The sequence below is a fragment of the Neovison vison genome, chromosome 10 (assembly GCF_020171115.1).
Source record: "Neovison vison isolate M4711 chromosome 10, ASM_NN_V1, whole genome shotgun sequence".
NCBI lineage: Eukaryota > Metazoa > Chordata > Mammalia > Carnivora > Mustelidae > Neogale > Neogale vison.
In genome coordinates this window covers 21809306-21834576 of record NC_058100.1, presented here as the reverse complement: position 1 = coordinate 21834576, position 25271 = coordinate 21809306, and positions in this window count along the sequence as shown.

Sequence of the window (25271 nt, the reverse complement as noted above, 5' to 3'; positions counted from 1 at the left end):
ATAAAATAATAAAGGCAATACAATGGAGAAAAGATAGTCTTTTCACCAACTGATACTGGAACAACTGGACATCCACATGCAGGAGAAATGAATCTGGAAACAAGACACTAGACACCTCACAGATATAACTCAAAATGGATCATAGACCTAAAAATAAAATGCAAAAGTATAAAACTTCAAGAATATAGGAAAAAACCTAGACAGCCTTGGTATGGCAATTGACTCCTTAGATACAACACCAAAAGTATGATCCATGAAATAAATAATTTATAAGCTGGATTTCATTACCATTAAAAACTTCTGCTCTGTGAAAAACAGTATCAAGAGAAATAGAAGACAAGCCATAGAATAAAGAAAATATCTACAAAAGATATATCTAGGAAAAAAAAGATATATCTGGTAAAGAACTGTTAATCAAAATATAAAAGGAACACTTATAACTCAACAATAAGAAAACAAACACCCTGATTTTAAAATGGGCCAAATATCGGGGTGCCTGGGTGGCTCAGTTGGTTAAGCATCCAAATCTTCAGTTTAAATCTTGATCTCAGGGTCTCGAGATTGAGCCCTGCATTGGGCTCTGGGCTGAGTATGAAGCCTTCTTAAGATTCTCTGTCTTCTTCTACCCCTCCTGAGGTTTCTCTCCTTCTCAATCAATCAATGGATCAATCAATCAATAAAAAATGGACCAAAGATCTTAAGTAACCCTTCACCAAAGAAGATATACAAATGGTCAATAAGCATATAAAAGATGCTCCATATCATAGGTTATCAGGGAAGTATCAGTTGAAACAACAATGAGTTTCTTCTACAACCTTCTTAGAATGGCCCCAATCCAGAACACCAACAACGCCAAACGTTGGCAACAATATGAGTAACAGGAACTTTCATTTATTGCTGGTGGGGATACAAAATGGTATAGTTACTTTAGAAAGCAGTTTGGTGGTTTCTTAAAAAACTAAACAGATTCTTATCCTAAGATCCATCAATTGCACTTCTTGATTTTACACAAAGGAGCTGAGCTATCAAGGCATAAAAAGTCATGGAAAAAACCTAAATTCATATTACTAACTGAAAGAAATCAATGTGAAAAGTTTGCACAGTGTACGGTTCCAACTATATGACATTCTCGGGACGCCTGGGTGGCGCAGTTGGTTGGACGACTGCCTCCGGCTCAGGGCGTGATCCTGGAGTCCCGGGATCGAGTCCCACATCAGGCTCCCAGCTCCATGGGGAGTCTGCTTCGCTCTCTGACCTTCTCCTCGCTCATTCTCTCTCTCACTGTCTCTCTCTCTCAAATAAATAAAAAATAAAATAAAATCTTTAAAAAAAAAAAAAAAAACTATATGACATTCTGGTGAGGCTAAGCTATGGAGGCAGTAAAAAAGTCAGTGGTTGCCAGAAGTTAGAAGAAAGGGAGGGCTACACAGGTAAAGCACAGAGGATTTTTAGACTAATAAAAAGACTCTGTATGACACTATAATGACAGGTACATATCATTATACATTTGTGCAAGCCCATATAATGCACAATACCATGAGTGAACTCTAATGTAAGCTATGGACTTGGGTGACAATGATATGTCAATGTAGATTGGTCAGTTGTAACAAATGTACCATTCTGGTGGGTATGTTGATAACAGGAGAGGCTATGCATGTATGGGAACAGGGATATATAAAAAATCTCCGAAACCTTCCTCTCAGTTTTGTTGTGATCCTAAGTCTGCTCTAAAAAAAAAGTTTTTTTTTAATTGACCTATATTTTAAATTTTTATTGTTAAAAAATTCAATGGTTGAGGGATTCACCTGGGGCAATCAATAAAGATTTTACAATTTTTAAAGATTTCTTCATTAGTTCAAGTAGAGGACCTAAAATAATGAGTAATGCGGAGAATGATGGGGTATCTGGAAATTCATCAGCTGCAAAAGAAAAGGATACTTAAATAGGTAGGATAATAGTGTTTAAATACAGTGCTCTGTTGAAAAGGGAATATACTGAATAAGTATTGTCGCCTAGCATTCTAGAGATTTTAAGCAAATGTATAAAGTAAAACAAAAAGATGTGAAGTGCAGGATCAGTATGAAGAACTTTCTGAGTAATAACAGAATATCTTTAATAGACATGGTACTTAGAGAACTCAAATTCTATTCATTTACATTCTGTATCTCACCAAAATCTGATCAACAAGATTATTATATCCTATCACATATCATATATATATATATATATATATATATATATATATATATATCATATAAATGTAAAATACTTGCTGAAGCTAACAGAAAATATGATAAAACCAGGACTTAAAATCAGTGTGTTTTTTCCCCCCCTTAAAAGATGCTTTCTTGGAAAATACATTCTATGGTTAGTAAAAATTACAATTTAAGAAACATATGGGACCATCCCCAGTGAAAGTAGGTATACACAACTCTTTGATCTGATACAACAATAACTTCAAGACTACAGTGGAGAGATCCTTCCCTTGTATTGGAGCATCTATAGATCTTCTGCATTTTATTTATAGAAAGATAGCAAATATAGAATGCTGGAGTATCACTGCTCTGGAAGAAAGGAGGTATATATTGTGAAGTATAAAAGATAATGTGGGAAGACAGAGATAGTAACTTGAACTGGAAATTAGTTAATTATTCATTATGATCATTTTTTATGGTCATAACATAAGCATATAAATGTAATTATATTTATGACAGCTTAGCACAAGATGAAATAAATGGAAGTTTCATTCAGACCAAAAACAGAAGTTAATCAGGTAGTCAACAAGTAGGATGGACTTTTGAAAAAGAAAGACAAACAGTATGACCTGGGTGTGGAAGGAATTCATGTGAGGTCAAGTCCCTAGGATTATGGAGTTTATGTATCACTATGTGAAAATTCAAATGTAGTTTATGGCATTAAGTAAGAAAGACAACAAAGCGTAGAATAGTTTTCAACTCTTCTTCAAGTATGAACTTGTATGGGTGTCCAGGGGACTAACCTTACTTCTACTGTCCCATCATCAGCCATAAGCACTTCTCCATACCTGTATCTCACTTTGCACCTTCCAGCACCCTTGCCCCTTGCCCAGTCACCAGCAACCACACTCATTACTTAGTGGAGACCTGGAGGACCTAGAGGATTTTCTCATTTCTTCTCTCTGCCTTCAGAGTTTAGCAGAAACACCTAAGCTTCCACCTCAGGAGATATGTCTTAGCACCCCTGCCCCTATCCCAGCTAGAGTTTCTGTCATGTACTCCATGACACACAGAATCCAGGCGTTTTCTCTCACTGTTCCTCTACCCTCAGCCAGCCTCATGGAAGGTCGCTCTGAGCTCTCCTGGTCTTACATCAGTTATAGGCAGCTATTGCCTTGAGAGCTGGAACACTTGAGCAGGGAGAGTTTCTCTCATCTCTTGCTCTGTCCCAATATTCTGACTGCACCCTGATGAAGTCCTGGGGGAAAGAGTTGGTGGTTGGGTGCGAGCTCCTTTTGTGGCCAGTGTGCCCTTAGGGATTTTAAATCACCATGCTAGCCCTCACTATGCTATAAAATTTTTTTCAAGATTCCTGTTTTTTCTTGCCTTCGTGAATGGATGTTTTCTCCTCCCAACTCTGGCCCACCAGGTTAAAAGAAGAGTTGAGTTTCTTCTCTCCTATGAGTGCATCATACTTACTGGATTTTGTACATTTATGTTTCTTTTATGTTCTCAGTTCTGGGAAGGATTTTAAGAAACTATGATTTTGTAAGTCATCTTATTTTCCTGGTTGCTACATGGGGAATGATGTTCCCTTATACTATCTTATCCTAAGCAGAAGCAGGGGCATTAAAAGTGGAAGACAATTTTTAATATCATATTAAAGAATATATTTAACAGGTTTGTTAAGGGTAAGGAAAGTATTTCTGCACCTCCATAATTAAGCAGAGCCCCTATTATAAATGTGTTGATTTTAATTATCAGAGAGCTCTAAGCTTGCATATACCTAGATAAGTCTGTATAGCTATTAGCGTCCAGATTCTGCCCATTGCTAGTGAGCTTTGTAAAATCCCTGAGCAGAAGATACTTTCATATTAGTTTTTAATTAGCACTAGATGTATGAAAATATTTCACAAAATTCTTGAATAATTCTAAGGAATATATTCAAAAATAAGTCTGCAAAACACATATCACAGCTTACCAAAAATGCGTTTGATTTCTTTTTTTTTTTAATCTATTTTTGTATAAGCTGCTTCAAAAATCAGAGCTAAAATCGCTCAGAAACAAAATTTAAACTGGAACAATGATGCACTGGCCTGGTGATTCTACATTTGGAATTGGAATTTTAAATAAGTCAAAGACCAAAAATGAGAAAATGAATTCTTAACTCTGATTTTGAAATATCTCAGAAATTTTAATAATCCATTATTGGCCATTATGGCCACTGGTTGAAGACAATAATACGAGTCAAGATAGTACAATGTTTCAGTGTGCTAAGTGCTGTTCTAATAACTTTAGCTTAGAGTAAGTTCTAATTTTAGTCTGCAAAACAATCCAGTGAGGTAATGAGGTAATGAGGACACTGAAGAACAAAAAGTTAATTAATAACTAAGTTCATACAACTAATTAGAGGCAGAGTCAGTTGATCTAGCTCTAGGGTCTTAATATTTTCCCCATTTTAAGTACCTGGAATTAGCAAAATTATAGGTCAAACCTCATCTCTAAACTACTAGTTAAAAACCTCATCTCTAAACTACTAGTTAAGGGGCGCCTGGGTGGCTCAGTAGGTTAAAGCCTCTGCCTTCGGCTCAAGTCATGATCCCAGGGTCCTGGGATGGAGCCCCGCATCGAGCTCTCTGCTTGGCAGAGAGCCTGCTTCCTCCTCTCTCTGCCTGCCTCTCTGCCTACTTGTGATCTCTGTCTGTAAAAATAAATAAATAAAATCTTTAAACTACTAGTTAAAACAATGTAATTTTATAAGATTTTTATATTTATGTTTGAAATAGTTCTGCTGCTATGAATTTAAATGTATTTCAAACCATAATCATTTTCTTTGAAATTAATTTAATATTATGTACTATTTATTACAGTTAGCACTTTTGTTCATAAAGATTTTACTATGTATTTTGTTCTATTTTATAATTATTGAATTTATTTGAAATCAATGTATTTTAATGCATTTATCCACAAGCTTTAACTTACGATCCACTTAAAAAATTCTCAATGTAAAGACACATGTTTATTTAAAATGACGTATTTTTATCGTCATTTTTGCAGTGACATCAGAAATGTTCTCATGGTCCTACATAGATGTGTGGCAGTTTCTTAATTTCTATAAATGACCTAATCATCCCATTGAGTACATTTAACATTTAACACTATCCCAGCTTTGCCCAACTTTTAAAATATATTCTCATATATTTATCTTATAAAAAGATAAAGTAGAGGGATGAGATCAGATTCCTCTCTCCTTCTACTCTTTCCTACAATGAGTCTCATGTTGGCTCCTACGTCGGACTCTTCTGAGGCACAGCTGTTCTCTTCTTAGGGAGAGTGCCAGCTGGTATTTACTGATGTGTGGTTAGTGAACTCCCATCCCTGGGAATCCTATTGGTTTCTGCTCCTAAAGTATGTAGCTGGGGAACTAACAATCTCTTTTGGTTAATCGGCTTCATTCTCAGCATTTCCTAATTCAGAGCTACATAGATTGTCCCTGACCTGGGACGATATTCTGAGGTCTGGCCCTGACTTTCTAGTGTGGACAGTCTGTCCTAAACTATTGATTACAAAGCTATTGTGTACCCTCTTTGACAACATATTTGGAAGCTCTCTGGCCAGATTCTTAGTGATATTCAATATAATCTACCCTTTCTCTGCTTTGCAATAAACTAGCAGAAACTTCTCAGTCCCTTCAATGGCACATGAAGTGACTGAGGTGTATCTGGATAAATCTCTCCCTTCACTACAGATGTGTTTTGTACTTCACACACTATGTTTCTGCTGTAGGGTCATCTCCTCCCAGGGTTCAAAAAAGAAAGTGGGATAAACTCTTGCATTTAGTTTTCCCTTCATCATATCTAACAGATCTAGCCATGAAAGACCCTAGTTCAGAAAGGCAAGGGAAAGAACAACATGAATCACCTCTTTTATTTCCTGTCTCCACTCGCTCCTTTCTCCGGCCTACAAACTACAAGTATTGAAGTCATTCAGATAGTTCTCCTTTTCTGGCAGAGATTTCCCATCCACTGTTTCAGATTTCTAATCCAATCATAAATCTTTTTTTCTGGATTATAATAAAATCCAACATCCCTTAGAATCGCTTTATTTATTTTGCAAAATAATTGCATATAGTTTTACCAAGGTCAAACTTTCAAGAATTTATCTTTGAAAGTTTTGAGTCCCTTTTACACTCTCCAATGATTCACTAGCCATCCAGTAATTTCTTAGAGACACATCCAGCAATTTCCTAGAGAAATGCCTCTGCAGATAAAGATGCTATGGATCCTCTATGCAAACGGCAAAACAACAGAACAACTTTAATACATTTCCAAAATCTTTATCTTTCCAAAAATATGATACTTTTTGTTGTTGTTGTTGTTAAAAAGGTAATTTTCTACTTTGTAGTCACATCATTTCCTAAGACAAGACTGAAGAGGAACAGGAATGTATGAACAACTTCAATGACAATTTCTCTAGAGAGTCCTATTCAACAATAAAATAAGACATTGCTGACATCATCATGAGCGCTTAACAGAAGTAATATTTTTCTTATCTATGTTATGATAGAATAAGAAGATTTATACCCAAAATAAATACAGAAAGAGATATAAAAGAGATTTAACATAAAAGAAATTAATTTTATTTTAGTTAATAAGAGGCTTGATAAAAATATCACATGAGGTTAGTAATTTTTCAGCAGAAGCATCTCAGGACAATCTTATATTTGGTCTAAATAGAGTAACGTAAGTATTTGGCTTATATTACATTTGGTTTATAAATACTTGGTTTTTAATAAATCCCTGGCAATACAACAAAATCCTTCCACCTCCACCTTGACCTAGAGAATCCATAGAACCACTTTGTTGAAAGAATTAAAGATAACTTTCAAAGTGGGTTCCCCTCTCTCCTTGTCCACTGACGGAGGCTTATTCTTTTAACAGTTGGTTTTGAATGATGAGACTTCTTTTTAGTGGACATAATACTATTGCTAGGATATTTTACGATACTTCTGTTACTCGTTAGAGCTGTCCACAAGTATTCTCTCCTTCCCCTACCTTTGTCCAAGTATGTAGCAGGATTGCATTTACACACTCTCTTTGAAGTTAAATGTGAACATGAGACTTGCTTTGCCAATAAAATGTGAGCTGAATAGGATGGGTAATATTCTAGGATGAGTCTACATTTTCTTTTCCTTAGAAATTGTTAGTAGAAATGTTCTAGATATAGGCTATTCCATCAGTTTGGGTTCAAAATGAGAAAGATCAGAAACCCCAGAGATAAAATTGTACACTGCATCTTTGCAGACATTGTTTTTCTAAGCCACTGAAAATTTAAGGTTGTGTGGTAATGAGTGATGTATATGCCATACTTTTTTTTCCCCTTAAGTCTCAATTGCTGAATTTAGTATCTTGATTTTTATGGTATTTTATTTTTTTCCTCAAATATTAGGTATTTGCAGTTTTAGTTTTTTCGGGGTTTAGGTTTTTAGGTTTATTTTATTTATTTGAGAGAGAGCGAGAGAGAGAGCATAAGCGCCTGGATGGGCAGAGGGAGAGAGAATCCTCAAGCAGACACCCTGCTGAGCAAGGAGCCTGACACAGGGCTGGATCCCAGGACCCCAAGATCATGACCTGAGCCGAAATCGAGTTGTCCGCTTAACCAACTGAGCTACCCAGGCGTGATCTTAGTTTTATTGGTTCCTTGGTCTTTGATGAATAGACGTTCTTCTTCAAGGCAATATAACAAAAGTGTAGAACTATAGTCTTAGCAGAATAAGAATTAGTCTAAGCGATACATAATGTTTAAGCTTAGTGGCCAAGAGCAGAATGCACAGTCCATCTTTTCTATCCCATTCCTCATCTCTGTTGTCATCTGGGTTACTTTGGCTTCTTTTCTGTTTCTTTCTCAAACCCCAGTGTTTATACTCAGAGCCTTTCTCAGAGAGTAGTTCACAATTTGAAAGCTGTTTTCAAAACCTCAGAGTAAATATTGCTCCTTATGATAAGGTGAGTACAGTACCCATCTGACCTTAACATAATCCTAATTAATTATCCGGACAACTGGTCCTGAACCTCCAGGTTCTTTCGTGTATGCTGTCTCTGAACTTGAATGTTTTTTGAATAGCTTTTTACATCTATAGTAAGTAGTTTCTTGCTAAATGTGCTTTGACCAGTGGATTTCTCTGCTTTTCCCATTCTTGCAAAATGATTTCACTTGTTTTCAATTTCCTAAGAGTTCTTCAAAAACGTTCTTCTGTTGACGGCATACTTTTTTCCCCCAAATATGTGTTAATTGGCTATTTTTAATTGTTTTTGTTTGTTTGTTTTGGTTTGGTTTTTTTGGTAATCTCTTCACCTAACATGGGGGCTCATGACCCTGAGATCAAAAGTCACATGCTGAGATATCCAGGTGCCCCCTGACAGCATACTTTTCTAAATTTCCAGAGCTACTATAAATTTATTATTATTTCATGGCATATTTGTAATTTTAAGATATTCTTAGTGAAAAGGGTAGAAACAGAGGACATTAATCTCTCTTGCTATAATTTCCGACTTGCATTCTTATTTATAATGTGTTCATGTTATCATTCATGTTTTACATGATATATTGAAACAAAGTAGCAAAGCATAATGTGAACAAGTAAATTACAGTGTTTTTATGGTAGGTTTTAGGGTAGGTAGAATTGTTAGGTTTCATTGGGAACCTAACAATTTTGGAACTTCTTTTTCAACTATTTAATTCTGATTATCACTCCATGTCATTAAAATGCTGGTAGAGAAGTCTAATCTAACCTCTCTCTGCACGAATAAGTAAGCCATAAATTAGGGAGTGAAATGATCTCCATGAGAACATTTACAGAGTTTTCCCATGCTCAGGACTGAAACGTGGCCTTCCAGGTATTAGGCCTAAGTTTACTTTCATTTTTAAATCCCTATTTAATTATCTCTTTGGCTATTGGGCAAACTGTTATTTGTAAGAACATGGAAAATTAATTTTTAAAGAAAATGAGTTTTAAAATAGTCAGACTTTTTTTATATATATGTACAGTTCTTATATGTGAGTAGGCATATATGTGAATAGTTTTTTATAATAACTTGTATAATACTATATAATAGGCTATATATTTTTTTCAAAATCCTGTAAATTTGAATTTAGTATCTCGCTAACTGAATAAACCTAGAAATACAAGTAGCTGAAACTTCTATTCTCTTTGCCTTTAAAACTGGAGCTTCAATTAAAGGTTATCATTTCATTATTCATGATAAATGACCTTGAGAAAAAAGAAATCAAAGAAACAAATTATTAAAGAATAAAGGAAAATAAATTATTTTTAACATATTCTTTTAAACCTAAAAATCTCATTGTAGGTCAACGTTGTTTTACATGAAACAATGTTAGCCAAGTATGTACTGATGAGCTGCTTGTGTCCTACATTTGTGGTAGTTTTGAAAAGGGTGCCCTAAAGGTCATATTTCTCTAATCCTTAAGGTAGAAATAAATTCTTCTTGAATTTTTATCCTTCCATAGTCAGATCACTGCTTCAAACTTGTATCGTTCAAATATATGTTACTTGGGAGATATTTCAAAATAAAAGTTTTCACTGTTGCCGGCACACAAGTAACACCATGTATCAATTTTAAGAAATATCTGAATTCAAGTATCAGATGAGAACAACATTATCCAAGGAAAGAATCTTTAATGTAATGCTCATGGCAACACAATCACTTATTTTATAACTGAAAATATTTTTAATCTTTTTCACATTATACTGGGCAAGAAAATATATTATTGACTAAGTAAATGGGTATTTTTTCCATTAATCTCTACTATCTATTGTATCTTGAGTGTCATAACACATATTAATATGTTCTTCATTCTTCGAGTCGTCTAGATTTGAAATTATGTAATGTATATTCATTCACCCTTTACAATGTATCTTTTAACCACTAATGTTTAACCAATTCCTACCAGGAATGTTGGCTAATGTTGAAGATGAGATTTAATTCACCTCCAGTTCTCCTACATTTAAGAGAAATATTTCTGGTAGGAAAAAACCACTCCAATGCTTTGGGATTGAATTTTAATTGAAATGTATAGTAAAAACAGCTATTTTGAAGAAGGAATAAGTATAAATTTTCTCATTTTTTTTCTCCTAAGTTGCAAATAAGTAAAGCAAAGGACTTATAAAAATTGACAAAATCATATTTTTTGATTTTCATAGATTAAAATCTTCATAGATGACATTAATCCTTAAGTTTACTCCCTTAAATGCAATCTAAAGACAATTCAGATTATATATACTGTTGGACCTGTGAGGGCACAATTTAATTGGCATCTAATTTAGCCATTAATATAGAGCTCTTAAATCAGTCATCTTGACACTTTAAAATGTTTCAAGATTATTTTTTAACTAATAAAATGCTGCTCTATTTACTAATCCAAGTTTTGGTCTTAAATTCCTTGTAGTTTTAACAAAAATTTTCCATCTTCTGAAAAAGTCTCAAACATACCAAATTCTGAAATGTTACACTTAAATTTCAATTAAATCTGAAAACATGTATCTATTGCAAGATAATTTATTATCTTTAACTATCTATTAACTATTGTAAATTCTTACTACTAATAAAAAATTGTTCTTAATGTATTACAGGAAGAATACACTGTGCCAACTACCGAATTCTATTATTTCAAAAAAATGTAATTAAATTTGGTATCAAATCTTCCTGCTACCATTGACTCATTTCTAATTAACACACTTGTACTAAAAAAAAAAAAAATCAAAGAAATACTGCAGCTGAGTTCATCTTCTCATTAAAGGGATTATTTGTTTCAAACTGAATCAAGAGTTGTGTTTTTTAATCTCCAAAGGGAGAAATACACTATCAAAATGATTTAGTATGAAGGATTCAAATTGCAATTTAAAAATGTATACATGGGGCCTGGTAGAACCTCTACTAGTGAACCAAATAAAAAACCATTATAATGAATTGTAGAGATGGGAAGATTGATGAGGATTCCTACCTATCCTTTCTGTTTAAAAAAAAAAAATAAATAAGGTTGTGAATAGCATCATCCTGCACGTCTTTCTTTTGATATAGATTAAAAGCAAAAAAGAACTAACTCTACATTAGCAGGGAAGTCTCTGAAGAAAAATATCATTTATATTCAGTCTACCAGAAATAAGACATACAATGTATTCTGAAATCAAATCAATTTTATTTTAAAATTAAAAGACTAAAGGTATGAAGCAACATTATTTCTGAAGCTATCAGTCTATAGTATTATTATGAATTACTAATTAATAATACAGATTGGGAACTACATAAATTTCACATTTCAATTCCAATATGATGTGGGGGGCAGAGCACAGAGGATTTTTAGAGCAGGGAAAATACTTGCTATCATATCATGATAATAGATCAAGGTCAATACACGTTTTTCCAAACTCCTAGAATGTACAACACCAAGAATGAACCCTAAGGTAAACTAGGACTTTGGATGATTAAGAAGTTTCAGTGGAGGTTAATCAGTTTTAATAAATGTACCATGCCACTGGGAGATGTTGATAACATCAGTGTTAGTGTTACATATGTATGGGGCATGTGCCACCCTTTCAATTTTGCTGTGTTTGTAAAACTACTTTAAAAAAATTTAAAAATTGATGTGGGTAAACATTTTACTTATAATGCATTTGGCAGCCCAATGTTAAAAATGTATGTGTGTGTATATGGGTGGTGTGTGTATATACATGTGTCTTTTTGTATACACACAATTCATATATCACAATTCATCAAGGGCAGTTGTGATGAAGTTCTAGAATATAGGTGAGGCTTGGTGGGGTGAGATCTGGAGCCAATGACCAAGAAAGAATTCTTGAGACATCTTTGGTGCAAAATGGTGGTTTATTAAAACACTGGGGACAGGACCCGTAAGCAGGAAGAGCTGCTGCCCCGGGGGGTGTGAGGGGTGGCTGGTTCTGTACCATGGAGTTGGGGGAAGGTAAGGAAAAGGGAGGTTTCAATAGAACTTTCATATGCTAAAGAGGACCAAGATACTGGATACCAGAGGCCTTGCCATTGCCCAGGTCGTTTTGCCCTCTAGCAAGGTATTAACATTAAGATGGGTGGGAGATTCCTAAGGAGTATCACAGATGTTCCACCCAGGAGTGGGGGTGGGGGCAGGTTGCAAGGTGTCAAGCCTTCTGTTTTGTCCTCAGCCAGCCTTCTGTTCCCTCATCAGTTGTGGAAACTTATTTTGAGACTGTGAGTGATTTAGTGTCAGAACTCATTGGTTGCCAAGCATTTACCAAAGTCAAATCTGAGCAGTTAAATCTAAAATGGTCTCCCATCCCTAGGTAAATATTTCCACCTTTCAGATTTGTTGATTAAAAACAAACAAACAAAAACAAAAAACAAAAAAACTGTAAGGACCTCTTTTATGCAGAGCAATTCCATCTTGGATTTAACATTTTGTTGTTTATGCAGTAAAACTTAAACTGACCTTGCCCCGCCACTCCCACCCCAGGGGACTTACTTAAAAGTAAGTCTGGGAAACCAGTCCCAGGTAACAAAGCCCAAATACAAGGGTGGGTCAGGACAGGTGGAGGTATTCAATCAGTGGGGGCACATACTGTCTCCTTAGCTACCAAGGAGTATGGGCCAACCTTTGGGCACCAATTCTGACCGAGGTGATAGACTAGTTCAAATATCTACTAGGGTAAATTGTAATTCAATTGGTCACTTATGTGTGAACTAGCATGACTGTGCAGCTTTCTCTGTGTGTTACAATTTCATTGGCCACCTGTGCGGGGCCAGGCCCAACCACATGGCCTTTGCCCTTAAAAGTTAGTCTGTAAAGCATAGAGAGAATGCCCTCTCTCTCTGTAAGAGGTGCAGCTCTGGCCGGTCAGTTTGATTCTCAATGCTTGGCGCGAAATAAAGCTTTGCTTGACCTTCACTTTGTATCAGTCTCACTCCTTTAATCACGAACCCATTAGTGGGGGACATTTTACAACTCTAATCTTGTAACAGAAGGCAGTTATCAGCTGTACGAAAGTATAAATGTTTAGACTTAGAATTTCCACTCTGTCACTTAGTAGTTGGATACAATTGTTTAAGTAACTTAGTATATCTAACTTTCAAACTTCTCATCTATAATAAGGATAAACAATACCCTACATTCAATGTTGTTTGTAATAAAAATAGCTAAAAATTATTGGGCACCATCTCTGTGTAGAGCACTATGTCTTCTAGGCATTCTATATAATTAGCATAACAATCTTTGAAGTCTTTTTTAGCCCTGCTCTACCAATAAAAGACCTTAGAACTAGTGAGATTAAGTAACTTGCCCAAAGTCACACAGCTAGGAAGCTACAAAGCCAAGATCTGAATCTGAGATTTTTCTCCTCAAAGCCCATTTTCTAAACTACCAGCAAAATGAGAAAACAAAATGAAATGTTCTCAATGTACTAGAGGTGTTTGATTAATGTTACTTATTATTATATCTTTCTTCCTTTAACTTAAAAAAAATATTCTACTGAAAATTTTCCATTTAAAAAATATGGCAGGTCAGTGTAGCAAAGGTTCTTGGGGTGAGAAAAAAAAAATGGTTCTGCTAAACTTACAAAAGTGTAAAGCCACTTCATCATAAAAGAGTGACTACATTTATTGAATCAGGGTCCTTTCAATTTACCTTTCAGTTCTTTGTAGTCAACTATACAGAATCTATTTCAAAATATATGAAAATTCAGATAGCTGTTTTTTTTTGCTTATATTAGCACAAAATAAAATCTCATACCAAAATCTCAAACTTTCAAGAATTCTATATTTTCAAATCAATATATTATCCACGCTTAAAGAGAAATGAAATATTTTTAAATGCTTTATACTCCTTTGATTTTCAAATCACATTCTATAGATCATAAAAATCTTTAGAAAAGGATGCTCTGAATGATAGTTATAGGAAATACAATTGTAAAGATATGCCAATTATGTAGTATTTGGCAATATCAAATGCATTTGGCTTAACATGCTCAATGATAATTGGGGAATGTTTTGGTAAAAATAAGCTGACTCTTTAAACAATGTTTAGGCATAAAGTGCTGGTAATGACAATGAGATTTTGAAGATGAGTGACTCAGAGGAAGCTATGATCAGAGACAGAATCATTCAGGCAGTATGATCAAGAAAGTAGGAGCGGTACAATAAGGCTATTGCTTAGTTATAAATGTAGGCACATATATAGAATCACTTATACCATAGACCACAGATTGTTGTTTTTTTCCCCTCATTGCTCTATTCCAAATACCATACAATATAGATGCTCAATAAATATTTGTCAAATGAATTACCTTATTCAACAAGTACCTACTATGTACTTCTCATAGGAAATTATTACAGACATGAATGAAACATGACAGGTGTCTTATTAGGAGTATTACAGAAGTAAGACTTAAGGATATCTACAGAGAGATTAATTATGTATTATTGAGGGAATTTCAGATATAAAATTGAGTATTCTTTATTTTCCTAGAATTTGTGACCTGCTCTTGCTTCAAGATTCTGGAATCTCATGGTCCTAGGGAAAAATTAAAATGGAATCAAGAAATTCATACATAAACTAAAATGCCACTGGAATGGGAAAAATCTCACACACACTTCCCAAACCCATACCTGTCTCTTTGAGTTCAGAAATTTTGAGGTGTATCTTGGCAGTAGTCAATAAGCAAGGGCTCTAATCCAAAAAATATGGTAGTGGCTACTGGTCATCTGACTGAATTTGGTCAATAAGCAAGGGCTCTAATCCAAAAAATATGGTAGTGGCTACTGGTCAGTAAAGAATTTGAGAGACAAACTTAATAGAGAAGTTGGTAAATGGTTGTGACAACTTTATGTAAAGTCAAGGAATAAAACAGAAGAAAATATATTTGGTTATAACAAACCCTTTTGCATGATACAAAAGCCATGGAAGAACATACAAAGTATATGCCAAAGACTAATGCCTAAGGAACAGCAATATTTGGAGGCATGGTGGATGAAAATGAGCTGCTGAGGACTGTAAGGAAGATGTGGTCCATATACACTATGGAGTATTATGCCTCCATCAGAAAGGATGAATATCCAACTTTTGTAGCAACATGGACGGGACTGGAAGAGATTATGCTGAGTGAAATAAGTCAAGCAGAGAGAGTCAATTATCATATGGTTTCACTTATTTGTGGAGCATAACAAATATCATGGAGGACAAGGGGTGTTAGAGAGGAGAAGGGAGTTGGGGTAAATTGGAAGGGGAGGTGAATCATGAGAGACTATGGACTCTGAAAAACAATCTGAGGGGTTTGAAGTGGTGGGGGGTGGGAGCTTGGGGTACCAGGTGGTGGGTATTATAGAGGACACGGATTGCATGGAGCACTGGGTGTGGTGAAAAAATAATGAATACTGTTTTTCTGAAAATAAATAAATTGAAAAAATTAAACAAAAAAAAAAGAAAAGAAAAAATAAAAGGAAGATTCAAAGGGGAACCAACAAACTCTAGGTTGCAGAAACCAAAATACATAATAGTTTCAAAACAAATTCTATATACCTACCAGGTTCAAGTAATGGCAACATAGTTTATATCACTCTAACCCTCATGTTGGTAAAAATTCTAGCCTATGGAATATAGATACATATATAGCCTGAAGGCAATGGAGAGAAATAAAAAGCAGGCCGAAAGTGGAACAAAAACAATGAAAGAAAAGAAAAGTGGTGATAAGATTCCATTTGCCAGATTTTTATTCTGAGGGTACTGCTGAGCCCACATGGCACCCAAAGAATAGAGACCTGGTAGAAAATGGCCATCTAATTTAGCAGAGGTATCACAGGTGAAGTTTGGGACTTCCAGAACAGATAAAAGTCTAAGGGAGAAATACAAGAAAGGAAGGAATTGTGTGAAGGAAAGGCTCCCAACAGCCAGGATAAAACAAGAGCAAATAACCGGCTCTCTGCTCAGCGGGGAGCCTGCTTCCTCCTCCTCTCTCTCTCTCTCTCTGCCTGCCTCTCTGCCTACTTGTGATCTTTCTCTGTCAAATAAATAAATAAAATCTTTAAAAAAAAAAAAAATTCTTAAAAAAACTGGATGAGAGATTTCAGCAGTTGCCCAATGGCTGGAAAACTATATTTGGAGTTCAAGTACTGTCCATTTGAACTGGTTTGGTAATCATTTTGAATTTTCCATTGAAAACCCAGAAGGAATATTCTAGGAATAAAGGCAATACCAAAAGAAATCTGTCCCAATCAAGTTACAACCAAGCCTCCATGAAATAAAGTAGACCCTCATTAATATAAGTACTTGCTAAAATAAAGCCCGGCGCTCTTTAGAGAAAGATTTTGGATTTTTGGATTCTCCAACTTAAAATAATGAATATAGACTCAAATGTTACTAGACTTGCAAAAAGATAGAAAATTGTGACCTAGGGGTGACTGGGTGGCTCAGTGGGTTAAAGCCTCTGCCTTCTGCTCAGGTCATGATCCCAGGGTTCTGGGATCGAGCCCCACAAAGGGCTCTCTCCGTAGTGGGAAGCCTGCTTCCTCCTCTCTCTCTCTCTACCTGCCTCTCTGCCTACTTGTGATCTCTGTCATCAAGTACATAAATAAATAAATAGAGATACACATAAATAAAATCTTTTAAAAAAAAGATAATTATGACCTAGAGTAAAAATAATCATGAAACAGAAATTAGCCTCCACAAATAACCTCAGTTGAAGGACTTTAAAATAACAATTAACTAAGGGGGCACCTGTGTAGTTCAACTGGTTAAACACTGGCCTTCAGCTCAGGTCATGGTCTCAGGGTCCTAGGATGGGACCCCACATTGGGCTCCCTGCTCAGAGGGGAGTCTGCTTCTCCCTTTCCTTCTGCCTCTCTCCTGCTCATGCTCTCTCACTCTGTCTCAAATAAATAAAATCTAAAAAAAAATTTTTTTCAATGACCATTAACTAATATTAATGTCATATTTAGAGTAATGTTAAAGAATTTGAAGTAACATATAGGTTTAATTGTTAAATAAATGGGAAATTGCAGGAAAGACACAAAACTTTTAGAAATAATTAAATGCAAGTACTAGGAATGAAAAACGTAATATATGCAACCAAATATTCATTGCATATAATTAGTAATAGATTGGAAACTGCAGAGGAATGGATCACTGAACTTGTAAACAAGTCAACAGAAATTATTCACACTGAAACACCTAATAACACAGCTCTGAATTTCTGAATGCATGAAGGAAAAACTGTCAGCACTAAATAAAAATTCATAACCATCTTCCAATCATATTTAGAAATTTATTTTTATACCCACTCTTAGTAAGTAGGAAACAAAATGCTTAAGAAAGTTTGACTTTGGAAAATTTCAACAACACTATCAAGCAATTTGACTTCATCCTCATTCTTAGACTTTTAAACTGTGGCAGGATTCACATTCAATTCACTCTAAATACATAAGGAATATAAAACAGACCATATGCAAAGCCATAGAACATTATCAAAAAATTTCAAAGAACATCATCACGCAGATTTTGTTTCTTGAAAAATAGATGTAACATATGAGTAACAATAAGATACCTCCAAAATCTCCAAATATTTATAAATTAAACAAAATGCTTCTAATACCCTAATGTATCTATATTTATGAATAAGACTCATTATTAAAATATAAATGCTCTCTAAAATGTTAGATTCAATGCAATCCTAATCAACAGACTTCTTTTATAGATATTGACAAGCTATTTCTCTATTTTATATGAAAATACAAAGAAATTAAAAGAGCAAAATAATTCTGAATAGGAAAAATAAAATTGGAAGGCTTGCAGGCTGATTTTAAGGGCCACCATAAAACTACAGCTGTCATGACTGTTATTCATTCAAGGATAAGCATTTAAATCAATGAGTCAGAATCGAAAGCATGAAAATCAACCCACACGTACATGGGCAATTGATTTTTGTCAAAGGTATCAGTATAACTCAGAGGAAAAATAATAGTGTTTCCAGCAAATCATGCTGGAAAAATTATAAATCTATATGGGGAAAGATTTACTTTAACCCCTACCTTACATCATCCACAGAAATCTAATTAAAATAGATTTATAGACCTAAATGCAAAAACTAAAAATATAGAGCATCCAGGAGACAACTTAGAATATCTTCACAAAGCCTTGAGATAGATGTTTTTTAAATAAAATAAAAAATTCTAAGTTAAAAGTTAGAAGAAATAGAAGTGACAAAATAGGGCTCATTAACATTAAATTTAAAAAAGCAAAATAAAATCACAATGAAGAGCTTATAAAAACAAACATATGAAATATATATGTATACATATGGAGTCCTACAAATCAATAATACAGAAAACAAATCACTCACCCATTAAAAATGGCTAGACAATCTGAACAACAGACACTGAAAAATGAAGATTTATGAAAGGCCAATAAGCGTAAAAAAAAAGTAGCTCACCATCATTTGCCATATGAGTGATAAAAATTTATGAGTGGTAAAAATTAAACAGAGAGATGCACCTTAATATCCAATTAAGAGACTAAGATGAAAAAGATTATTTAAGAATATACGAAATAATTGATAGTCCCTCACCAGTGCCTGTGATGATATAAAATGATAAAACCTTTTAAAAAACTCTGATAATATATTTTTTTCCTGATATATCTTTTAAATTTAAATATAAAACCATTTTATACTCCAGGAATTCCTCCCTGAGACATTTATCCCCTCAAAAAAAAAAAAAAAAAAAGAAGGAAAAAAAGAAAATATATATACATAAAAGTATTTGTCTGAGAATGTATACAGCAACTTTAATCACCATAGGGCAAAACTCAAAAGAGCCCAAGTGTCCATCAACAGGAGAATAAATAATAAATTTTGATATATTCACGTTATATTACATTTAATAAAAATGCAAACATAATTGAAACATGTCATACCACAGACTCTTCTCAAAAATATTAACTTGATCCAAATAATCCAGAGACAAAGTGTACATACTTCATAATCCCATTTAAGTAAAGTTCAGGAACAGGCAGAATTAATCTATGTAATAGAAATCACAGCAGTGCTTATCTACGGAGAAAGAATGATTGATTGAAAACAAACATATGGAAAACTGACAGGATCATGTGATAAGACTGTCTCCTGACCAAGGTGGTACTTTGACATTGAGTCACATGAGTTACTCAGAAATAATTAAAAACTAATGCCTTTTGTTTTATGAAAATTGTTGTTCCCATAATAAATAATGCAAAGACTATGTTGGAAAAAACTTAAAAAGTGATCGTTTGCATTTTGAAAATAAATTTCTATGTTGAGCTCTGCCATAGAACTATCTTTAGAGTGGTCACAACTGAAGTCAGACTACGATAATTTAAGGAGTGAATGAATGACAAGTTATATTCATAATTAGTTAACTCATTCGACATCCATATTTTTGCTGGACTCTGTTCAAGCACTGAGGAAACAGTGATCAAGAACAAAATTCTGTGCTTGAGGGGCTTATATTCTAGTAGAAGGAGACAATGAGTAAATTAATGAATGAGACTATACTGAGTGCTATATTTAGTGCTATAAAATATGTCACTAAAGAGAGAATAGGGAAAAAATACTATAAAAGTTGAAATTTGAATAACGTTTCATACAGCTACCTCTTCTTCCATAATGCGATTAATTTCTATAGGCCATATTATATTCATTCTTAAAATGAAAAGAATAATCTAGACTATTTCCAAATTCTTTTTGCTCTAAAATCCTGAGCTTATTTTCATTATATAACGCACATTTTCCCACAAAAATTTTTGACCTTTTCTATTTGTCCTAGAGCATACTTTGAGTTGCTAAAAATAATCTGATTTGTTATTATTCTAAATCATATTTGTTTAAAAAGATGACAGATACATATAGCAAAATAGATTTGTTTCATTTTCCTACGTCTGAAAACAAAAACAAAAAACCTCAGTGTGTGTGTGCATGTGCTTGTGTCCAACAGATGGATCATGTGTAAAGTAATGGCAATAGGATTCCATAGATTTTTTGGAATTGTCCTCAGAAATGAAGACAGAGCTCTACGAAGATCTAGTCATATCATTAGTCATTTGATAAAAATGATTAGTCCACTCATTCACCAAATATTAATAGTATTATTCCAAAAATATTAGGCAATCTCATGAGTCATATTTGTCAGGCATGCATAAATGGGAAGCTTCTATTGTTATTTTAGTAAATTACTGAAATAAATGCCCTTTTGTAGGAATTAAAAAATAACAATCCTTGCAAATTGTGTTAGGAGTTTTGAAAATAATAATCCATATAATCACTGTTGAATTACAAAGATAATTCTGCATATTTTGTTGCCATATTAAGATGGAATAAAATGTTAATCATTGCAGATTAGTCCCTGATTAACACAATAATGTAGAAGGAACTGGCAACAATATAGTAGTAATTTAATTATTATTTAAAATCTTACAATTCTTTACTTTTACACCAGACTTTCTGTAACCTCATTTATAGATTCTCATTTGAACCCCCAAAATTGGTGGGTCTGGTAAAATCACTGCAGATTACTTAATAAGTAATAGGAAATTTTTTTTTTTAAGATTTTATTTATTTACTTATTTGACAGAGAGACATCACAAGTAGGCAGAGAGGCAGGCAGAGAGAGAGAGAGGAGGAAGCAGGCTCCCCACTGAGCAGAGAGCCTGACGCGCGACTCGATCCCAGGACCCTGAGATCATGACCTGAGCCGAAGGCAGCGGCTTAACCCACTGAGCCACCCAGGCACCCCAGTAATAGGAAATATTTTAATACAAATATGCACACTCTGTATCTGCATACCCTCTCAGCTAGACAATTATGATAAAACTGGACAGCCCCTGTGACTTCTTAATTATACTCACACGAGAATTTTATTATCTTTATGCTCAAAATGCCTGCTTAAGCATGTTGTTGACCAAGTAGCTTGCCAACATCTTACAAAGAAGTGACCAATTTAAACAAAGCATTATGATGCATAAACAAGGTTACTTGAACTCATCTGAGAATTTTAATAAACAATGACAACTGATAAAATAAAGAAACTTTTTATGTAAGAAATTATAAATAAGGTTTAATTTGCTGATTATTTTGTAACTGAAATTACTGTTATAAAACAAATAAAAATAACCTTAATTTGTATTTAACATATGAGTACTGATTCTTAAGGATGGCATGGTGTTTCACCCTTTTCTAATTAACTATAGTGCATTTGAGAGCAGATGAGAGAACAGCTATTATGCCTTTTTCCACAGACCCAGGCACAGAGAAACAAAACACGTTTAATGGTCAGATAATTGTCTGTCTGCAAAAATTAGCTGAAATGTAGTAAAAATTAGGACCAGTTGTAGTAAAGCTGGTTTAATATCACTGATACCCCTTCTTTTTTGATTAAGAAATAACTCTGGTAATCTCAGAAAAAATTATAGCCCTTCCACCCACCTTATCTTCCTTCTCCCCCTCTCTTTTCCCTGCTCCCCTTCAGCAAAATGCAAACTGAAATAAAATAACTTCATTGCATTGCAAGTATATTTTTCTACACCAGCTAAAATTTAAGCCAATCTTTATAGAGATTAGCTATCTCTTTTGGTCACACAGAAACACAACCACCTTCTAAAAATTGAAGTAAATTGAAAATGTGTTAGTAAATTTAAAGAGTAAAGTTCAATTCTGCTCAAACACTAAATTTCAATGAAAGACTCCTCGTGATTGGAATAAGAAAGAGATATTTTGAATTTTTCCTTGACCTGGAAATGCACACATTATCTTTGACACTCAGTCAATTCTGAAATTCTCTTCTGATGGGAACACGTAATGAAAATGCTTTCTCACAAGAGTGTTTATTAATAAATAGAATCCATGCCCCCACCACAGCTCTTGTTTATCTAGCATGGGCTTGTGTAAAGCAATATTAAGATTTTCCAATATCCCTTGAGTTGAATTCAAGTCACACCACTTCTTCCTGTGTACTCTAAATAACGTGTCATCACAGGCAAAACCTAGGACTCTGGAGGAAGCCAGAACAGAATAAGAAATGCATTTTAAAATATTAAGATTCTACCAGCAAACTCATACTTAGTGAAATCTGCAGTTTTCCTGCTTTTGTTTTCCTGCCAAAGTTCCTAAGACTTTGACACCTTTTACTGCATCTTATAAAAGACTTAAGAAATAAGAGCAGCATTTACTCAACAAATGTTCGCTAAGTATTTACCAGGTGCTATTAATTTTGTTTGTGGCAAGCACTGAAGATATAGCAATGATGAGGACATATATGAATCTGGCCCCAGGGGGCTTCCTTAAGACTATGTCAAACAGAACATAATGAAGAAATGGGTATAGTAACAGCAGGCTGTGAGAACTGCCATGAAGAAAACTATCACAGTAACAGAATAGAGAGCACAGATTTGGAAGTTATTTAGGGAGGGAAAAGCCAACCTGTGCAGGCAATCTCTTAGATAAGACCTGAGGATTAGAGAAAGTCAAAGAGCAGAGTGTTCCAGAAGGAGGGCAAGTATGTATAAAGGTCTAAACTGAGAAACAAAAGAAATTAAAGAATTCCCTTTTGGATATAGTAAGTTTGAGAAGTTTCTGAAATATCCAAGTGAAAGATGCTATAAGCAATTGGATTAAAAAATTGGAGTTCAGCAAAGTGATCTGTGCTTGATATGTTTGAAAGTGATTACCATACAGACTATTTAAAAACCTGGAGCAAGATGGTATACAGAACATATGAGGAATGATCCATTCCAAAATTTAGTAATCTGATGGTGAAGAAAGGCAGCAGCAGAAAGTCTGTCAAGGAATGCCCAGTGGGGGGGGGGGGGGAAACCATAGAAGATAAGGGATAGGAGTGTTTTAAGAAAGAAGGAGTAAATGATGGGCAAAAGCTACTGTTAGGTAAAAGCTAAAATATGAAAAAGAAGTATTTCATTGGGCTGGACAACAAGACCCTGGTAGGTTTGAGACCATATTGAAGTGAGTTAAAGAATAAATTTCAACTTCCATGTCTAGCAGCACAAAGGACTAGATTCCTTGTCTGACATTTCTGATGAGAACAACTTTAAGAAATCTGAAAGAGGGCGCCTGGGTGGCTCAGTGGGTTAAGCCGCTGCCTTTGGCTGAGGTCATGATCTCAGGGTCCTGGGATCGAGTCCCGCATCGGGCTCTCTGCTCAGCAGGGAGCCTGCTTCCCTCTCTTTCTCTCTCTCTGCCTGCCTCTCCATCTACTTGTGATTTCTCTCTGTCAAATAAATAAATAAAATCTTTAAAAAAAAAAAAAGAAAGAAATCTGAAAGATAAGAAAGAAAAAAAAAATGCCAGACACCACATACATACACACACAATGCTGCCAAGAGCAAAACCCAGGTGAAAACAAGTCAGCAGCCTAGGAGTGGAGTATATATAAACTCTGTACTATCTCCTAATTTTTCTTTTCTTTCTTTCTTCTTTCTTTAAAATTTGGTTATCATTGACACACAATACTACCTGAGTTTCAGGTGTAAACTCAGTAATTTGACAAGTTTATATACAATATTGTATGTTCATCATAAGTATAGCTACAACCTGTCCCACTATATCACTATTACAGTATCACTGAGTTTATATTGAGTTTATATTTTATGCTCTTGTTTTTATTCCCATGACTTACTCATTCCATAACCAGAGGTCTGTATCTCCCTCTCGCCTATAACCATTTTGCCCAACACCCCCCCCAACTTCCCCTCTAGCAATCATCAGTTTGTTCTCTGTAGAGAACAAATCTTACAGTCTTACAGTCCTGATTATTTTTGTTCACGCATTTTTTTATATTGCACGGGAATATGAAATGGAATCCTAAGCTCCCTGTCTTTCTCGGTTTGACTTATTTCACTTAGCAAAATATCCTCTTGATCCATCCAGTTGTCTCAAATGACATGATCTCATACTTTCTTATAGCCGCATAGCGTTCAATTTTATACATATATGACGTTTTCCTTATCCATTACTTTACTGATAGACACTTAGTTTGCTTCCATGTCTTGGCTATTGTAAATAATGCTGGAATAAACATAGGGATGGATATGTCTTTTTGAATTGGTGTTTTCATTTTCCCTGGGTAAATACCCAATAGTGGAATTTTTTTCTTAAGATTATATTTATTTATTTATTTGATAGAGAGAGAGCACAAGCAGGGGGAGAGGCAGAGGGAGAAATAGACTTCCTACTGAGCAGGGAGTCCGACACAGGAATCAATCCCAGGACTCTGGGATCATGACCTGAGTTGAAGGCAGATGCTTAACCAACCGAGCCATCCAGGTGCCCCCCCCAAAATGGAATTATTGGATCATACAGTATTTCTGTTTTTAATTATTTGAGGAACCTCCATACTGTTTTCTACAGTGACTACACCAATTTACATTCCCACCAATAGAGCACAAGTGTTCCTTGTTTAATTTGGCTTTTCTTCTCTTTATTTTTTTGTGTGTCTATCATAGGTTTGGGATTTGTACTTACCATGAGGGTCATATATAAGATCCCAAGTAAATAGCAGGTTACACTAATTTGACGGTCATTTAAGTTCAAACATGTTCTAAAAAACTAGAAAAAAAAAACAGGAAAAGAAAAAAAAAACCATTTTTTTCACCTTCTCTTCCCTTTTTACTCTATTCTCCAGATTTTATTGTATATGTTGTCACATTTTACATCTTTTTATTCACATTTCTCTTATGTCTAATTTTAACCATCTCTTTTCTATTTAAAGTAGTCCCTTTAACACTTCATTTTTAAAAAATATTTATTTATTTATTTTAGAAAGAGAGAGAAAGCACATGCGTGGGAGAGAAAGGAGAGAGAGAGAGAGTCACCAGCAGACTCCACGCTAAGCAGAGAGTCTGATGCAGGTCTCAGTCTCACAATCCTGAGATCATGACCTGAGCTGAACCCAAGAGTCAGATGTTTAACAAACTGTGTCATCTAGTTGTCCACACTGCCTCCCCACCCCCACATTTTAATATTTATTGTAAGGCCGG